A 7,500-nucleotide genomic window follows, 5' to 3' on the forward strand; every position below is an offset into this window, starting at 1 on the left:
GGCAGAGTAGGCTTCCAAGAGGCTATGGAAAACCACAACCAGCAGCAAGGAAGATAGAATGATGCATGTGAGGCGTGTTGAATCCTGGGTAGGAACTATTATTGAAGGTAGAAGTGGAATTTAAAGAGGAAGATGAAGAACATACACAGAATGTCTTCAATAAATCAGAGAAGAAAGTTTTCCAAACTTAAAGACAGACCAACCCAAGTAGAAGAATCATACAGAAGTCAATAAATCAGACCCAAATATAAACTCCACACAGCATACAATAGTTAAAACACAGAATGAAGAAGGGATACCAACTACTCAAGAGAGGTCAAGTCACTTAAAAGGGCAGGTCCATCATAAGGTCAAGCATAAGTGTTTTCAACCACTAAGTTTTAGAAAGATATGTTCCAAGTTGTAAAAGACCACAATTACTAGCCATAAATGTTAGAATCCACATATCTATTACAGTGGAAGGACAAACAAAAACATTCTATGACAAGAAAACAGCTATGCTGAAGATACTAAAAGGAGTGCTTCAGACTGGAGAGACAGGTAAACTCCTCAGGAACATATAGGTCTAAGAAGACACCACAAAAATCATCAAAAGGACAGGAATTAATACACACATATCAATAATAACTTGGAATAAACATCTCTTCAATTCTCTAGTATAAAGACACAGACAAGTAGATTGAATTGGAAAAACAAGAGCCATCATTTTGCTGCTTTTGATAAACACTCCTCAACATCAATAACAGACACTTGTGGGTAAAAGGATGGGGAAAGGTATTCCAAGCAAATGTAACTAAGAAACAAGCAGGATATCTGATTAAAAAAAAAAAAAAACAAAAAACTTCACAAAAACTTATCAAAAGAGATAAAGAAAGATAATACTTTAAACCTATTAAATAATCTACTAAGATGGTATTACAATTCTAAAGAGATATACACGAAACATATGTGCATCCAATTCCATACAACAAATACTACCAAAGGTAGAATTAACCCCAACACAGATATCACACGTGATTTCAACACCTAATCTCAAGAATAGACAGTTTATCCAGACAAAGGCTATACAAAGCAACTGTAGAGTTATCTGTAAAAAATACATTAAATGAACTGTACAGACATGTAAAGAACATTACAACCAGAAACTAAATAATACACATTCTTCTCAGCAATCCATAGAAATTTCTCCAAAATTAGTCATCGTTAGGACAGACAGCAAGCCTCAGCAAGTGCCCAGTATTCTATTGGACCACAACTGAGTAAATATGCAATAGGAACACAAACATTCCATGACTAGATGATAGATAGATCCCTGAAAATCACAAGAAGTAAATAAAGCAAAATCCCTAGGACTGAATGAAAAAACACAACACAAGGGTATCTGTGGAACACAGGGACACAGCACTGGCTTCTGTAGAACACACATACAGGGACAGCGTTAGTTTCCATACAACACAGGGAATGAGGAACACAGGGACAAGCACTGGGTTGTGTAACACAGGGACACAGTGCTGGCTTCTGTATAACACAGGGACACAGCACTGGCTTCTGTGGAACACAGGGACACAGCGCTGGCTTCTGTGTAATACAGGGACACAGTGCTGAGAGTCAAGTTCCCAGAACGGTTAGTCATTTCTATCTATTGCTGTGATAACTGCCATGACCAAAAGCAGTTTGCAGAGGAAAGGATTAATATCACGACCAAAGTAACTTGGGAAAGAAAGGACTCATTTCATCTGACAGCTCAGAGTCCATCGTGAAGGGCAATCAGGGCAGGAGCTCAAATCAGGAACCTAGAAGCAGAGCACAGAGAACACCTGCTTTCTCTCCAGACGTGCTCAGCCTGCTTTCTTATATAACTGAGGCCCTAGGAGGCTGGGCCCTCTTACACCTATTATTAATCAAGAATGTGCACTAAGGATCTCTCTTCCCAAAAGACCCTAGCCCATATCACGTTGAGAAACAAGCAAGCAAGCAACAGCAAAACCCTCAACAGCACAAATGTCACGTGCTGCATTTAAAACATTTGAGACTTCACATTAAGAACTTAATGATACATCTTACAGTTTGGGGACAAAAAGGAGACAAACTCCAAAGCAGTAAACAAATTGAAACAATCAAAATCAGGGCAGAAATCAACTAAATATAAATGAAAATAACAATATAAACAAACAATGAGACAAAGAGTTATTTCCTTGGAAACTTAATCAAGCTTTAAAAATCCACAGTTAAATTAGCCAAAAGAAGGGGGAAAGATTCACAACACAATTGGAAGTTTAAAGTGACATACTGAGACAGGTATCAATGCAATACAGAAAATCATATGAAGAGACCATAAACACAATTTCAATATATTGGAAAATCTAAAAGCAGTGGGTTTATTTCTAGTTGCGTACACATACAAATTAAATCAAGATGAAATAATGTAAGCAGGTATATAACCAGAGACAAGGTAAAGGCAGTCATTAAAAGGCTACCAACTAGAAAAAGCCCAGGACCAGATGGATTTAATGAAAAGTTGTGCCCTGACTTAAAGAATTAATTCTATCACACTGAGGTTATTCTGAATATTGAGATGGAAGAAGCACTTCACAACTCCTGTGATAAAGGCAGTAGTACCCTGACTCCCGTACACACAACACAAAAGAAATGTACAGAATGTAAATACACGAGCAAAGTTCTCAACAAATGCTGGCAACCCAAATTAAAGAGTAAATTTAGAAGAGCAACCAACATCATTAATTTGCTTCACTAGAGAAATATAGTAATAGTTAAATATATATAAAACAATAAATATTATCCATTGTAGAAACAAAAGAAACCTATTAATCAGCTCAATAAATAAAGAAAATGTCTGACAAAAAATTCAACATCCTATCATAATATAACTCCAAGAGGTTATGAATGGAAAAATCATAATGCAAATTATAAAATTCATATAATAAGCCTATAGTAGGCATCATGCTAAAAGGAGCATTCAAGGAATTCCAATTAATCACAAGAAAGAACATCTATTTTCTCTACTCTTATCAATACGGTATTTAAATTCTTAGTTATAATGTAAGACAAAAGAAGAAAATAAAAGGAATATGAATAATAAAATAATTCAATGTTTTCTTGATTGCAGATGATATTGTTTTATACAAAGGAAACCCTAAAGATTCCACCAGAAAAAATTACAGCTGATAAACATTTTTAACAAATGGCAGTTTATAGACTAATACAGAGAAGAAATTAGTGGCTTTCCTATATAACAATGACAAACATATTGAAAAAAGTTGGTCAAGGAAACAAGCCCATTTACAATAGCCACCCCTACACACAGACACACACACAGACACTCACACACTCACACACACAGACACGACAGACATACACAGACACACACACACAGACATGCACACATGTACAGTCACACAAACATATACACAGACACACACCACACATATACACAGACACACACAGACAAGCACACATGTGCATTCACACAAACATACACACACGCACACACACACAAGCGCACACACACGCACAATATATGTAAATAATTACCAAAGAAACAAAAGATTTCTGCATTGAAAAGTTAAGATACTAGAAAGGGAACTTGAGAAAGATCCCAGAAGATGGAAAGACTGCTCATGCTCTGAGTAGGAAAAGGTAAGAACTGTAAATGCTGCTGTTTTTAAAGGCAGTTGGTAGGTTAGACAAAATCCTAATCATAATCCAAGGCTATTCTACACAGACATAGAAAAACAACCTCAAAGCTTGTTGTAGGCTCAAAGAACTAAGGATAGGTAAAGTAAATTTGAACATAAAGAAGACTGAGTAAGGTATCACCACATCTGACTTTAAATTATACTGCACCAACACATGAAGAAATTCAGCACTCTGGCGCGCGCGCACACACACACACACACACACACACACACACACACACACACACACACACACACCCCACAGAGATCAATGGAATGAAATATAATTCCATGCAACTGTAGTCATGTGATTCTGACACAGATCTCAAAAATATACATTAGAGAAAAGACATCCCCAACAAATTGTGCTGAGAAGCCTCAATTTTAACATGTAAAACAATTAAAACTGAACCACTAAGTCTTGCTTTCCATATAACTCAACTCCAAATGGATCAGGACCTCAACAAAAGACACGATATCTGGAATCATGAGAGGAAAGGGGGAAAGTGTTGTGACTTAGAGACACAGGAGTGGACTTTCTGAGAAGGACACTGGAAGCACAAGGAAATAGGACAGGCACATAACCAAGGGGATCTCAGGAACTCACAACGCTTCTGTGTACCAAAGCAAATGGAAAATCAAATGAACAGGCAGCTCGGAGGATGGGAGAAAATCTTCAGCAGCTATAAATCCAACAGATCAGTTTCTAGAATAATATACAAAAGAAAAGGAAGGAAGGAAGGAGGGAGGGAGGGAGGAGGGAGGAGGGGAGGGAGGGAGGAGGAGGAAGAGGAGAGAAGAGGGAAGAGAAGAGAAGAGAAGAGAGAGAGAGAAGAGAAGAGAAGAGAAGAGAAGAGAAGAGAAGAGAAGAGAAGAGAAGAGAAGAGAAGAGAAGAGAAGAGAGAAGAGAATATAAGGGACTACTAAACACTTAAAAATGTATTCAACATCCTTTGCTATTATTAGGGAGATGCAGGTCAAAATGAACTCTTTGAGATCCTACCTCACTTCAATCATGGGTAAAGAAATGAGAGCAAGTGCTAGCACAGGTGTGGATACAGAGGAGCCGTATATATTGTTGCTGGCGATCCTAGGATAGCCACTTTCTGTTTCAGTCTGGCACTTTCTCAAAAAAGGAGGAGCTATACTGCAACATCTGCACCAACTCTAGCACTCCTAAGCATAGACCAAAAGAACTTTACATTCTAAGCAGGAGATACTTGCATCTCGGTTTTCTCTGTATTCTATACTTAGCTAGGAAATGGAGTGAATGAATACTGTGGTAAATACTGTGATGGAATACTACTCAGCTATGAAAGTGAACTTATCGCATTTGCAGGTAAACAGAACTAGAAAGAACATACTGAGTGAAATCTTCCAGACTTACAAAACCAAATATCACTATTTTCTTACTAATGTTGAACCCAGCTTTAAATCTTTTGTTTCATGTGTTGAACTTGTGGTCCATGTGGAAGTACAAAACTAGGAACTGGCCACTGGGGGAATGCAATTAGTGAGTGGTGATTGTACAATATAATTAAAATGAAAGTATAAGGGGAAATATTGGGGGCAGAATGGTTCAATAATTGAGGGGCTAGGGATAGAGAAATGTGGGGTTAGGGGGACCAGAATAAAGGGTGTATGATAATGTTTTATGGGAATCTTGATCTTGCAACCCCAATAAAATTTAATTAGAAAGATAGTAGAACAGAAGTGACATTGAGGACAGGGGAGGGAGGGAACACAGAGGGTTAAAGATTTAAACAGTGATCACCTTGGTTGGGTGGGGGGAGGAGGAGGAGTATGGCTGGACTAAGTAACTCTAAGGTTATATTTAAAACCTTATGGAAAACCACTGGTTTGTAAGCTAATTTGAAAATATTATTAAGAAAATGGAGTTTGAATAGTCACTCTCCATGGGTTGACAATGCTGTCCTCATAAGATATAAATTATTAAATGAAAGTCTCAATGCCAGATATAGGATACTGGCCCAAGATTTATTGGTCAGGGAGACCACATAAAGAAAAAAAATCCATTATTCTTGGCTTCCCATCAAAACTAGATGGTAAGACAATATCACTGAAGATACCACACACTTTGGTTGCAGGACATGGAAAACCAATCTCGAACTGACCAGGAAACTCTGCCAGCTGCATAGCAACCATAGTGCCAGAAGTTGCTATTAGGTTACTGGGGGAAAAAGCCATCACCAGTCTTACCAAGTTTTGGTTCTGCATGCTACAATTCTAGTCTAAAAGGCAAGACTGTAACATCAGCATGGCAGTCATGAATGGGTTAGATTTAAGGGTTTTTTCCATAGGAACTATTTCATATCCAGAACAGTAAATCTAGTCAAAAGCCCATGTCTGAGGAAGTCAAAGATCCCAAAAGTAAGCTAATATTTTTCTAAATGCTCATATTGCTACATTGGTTTCCAAATATGTACTTGTATACCAATAAATTTGTGCTGTTTGGACAGAGGATAAACGGAGTTTGTTTTTGTTTGTTTCGTTTTGCTCTATCCATATGGGAAGAAGTGACCTGGAGTGCTCAGCTGTAGAGGGTTGTCCATATCACCCTTCTCCCTCCCAAGGCTTAGGGAGTGTGGAAGCACAGTGGGCAGAGAGGCCGTCTGAGTCAGGGAATGTCATGGAGAAGTATGAAATGATACCTTCTGGACATGACAAAACTACTGCACATGAACTCAAGGCAGCCGCGGTTACCTGAACAAGACTTGAACAAGATCAACCTAGTCAAAATTCCAGCATGGATGGACGGCAAGCTCCCAAGTCCCATTCCTAGCTTAAACACTTGCTCTCAGCTGATGGCTGCTGGGAAAGTTCAGCCCATTTTTCTTTGGAAATGTGACTGGTGACAGGTAGCCCACATTAGTTATGCTAAATTGAATAAAATTTAAAAAACACTAAGTGTGATGCCATCTTGAGATTATCTAAAAGACATACCATAAAGGCTAAGACATAAATACTATTAATATCAGTATTCATTTATAAGGAACCTTGCTTTAAGATATACAAAGTTTGTTCATGTCTGGCAAGGTCCAGTTGGTCTGAAGCTCCCTTCTCAGGCATGAATCTGACCAAAAGATGGCTAAGAAATTGTGGGAAAACTGTAGGCAGGAGATTATGTCTGGGAGGAAGTTCAGGCAAAAGAAGACTCTCAAGGCAGAGACGTGCCAAGGAGGAACTCAGATAAAAGGCTCCAAGAGGCTGTAGGCTCACCTTCTGCCTGCAGAGCTCTCCTTAGTATACAGCAAACAATACATAAACAGCAATGGAAATTTAAAGACATGCTCGCTCCTGAAGTGAACCCACAGTCCTGTGTCTCTGTCTCCCATTGCACAAGCCATTCTAGGTCCCTGTGTTGCTGTGCTGCTCATGGCATTCACATAACATAACAAATGTGTAGAAAATCAAATGACCTGTTCAGAATTCCAGCCAATGTAGTATCAGGAAAAGGCTACCACTAATATGAATCAAGTATTATATAACACATATTATGGCAAATATTATGAGACATACTCTTAGACACCCTTTCTATTTTATCATTTAAGTTAGAGTCTCAACTAGCCATGACCTATTAATTTTCTCTTCAATAACCACATAACCACAATAACCACTAATTTTTCCTTGGATATCTATAGGGCATTGGATCTGAATCCCTTTTAAATCTACAAATGCTCAAGTCCAAATTTTAGAACAAATCACAATATTTCCATATAACTTTTACTTGTTTTCCTATATGTTTTAAGTCATTTCTACATATTATACCTGATGTAATAAATAC

The 7,500-nt window shown here is 38.0% G+C and overlaps 1 protein-coding gene across 1 annotated transcript in view; it reads right to left on the reverse strand.

Annotated features, from left to right (window-relative positions):
• Positions 1-7,500, reverse strand: part of Cntln (centlein) — a 253,142-nt gene that overhangs the window by 143,774 nt on the left and 101,868 nt on the right. The window lies entirely within an intron of this gene.

Source organism: Rattus rattus, chromosome 1, assembly GCF_011064425.1.
Source record: "Rattus rattus isolate New Zealand chromosome 1, Rrattus_CSIRO_v1, whole genome shotgun sequence".
NCBI classification, from domain to species: Eukaryota; Metazoa; Chordata; class Mammalia; order Rodentia; family Muridae; genus Rattus; species Rattus rattus.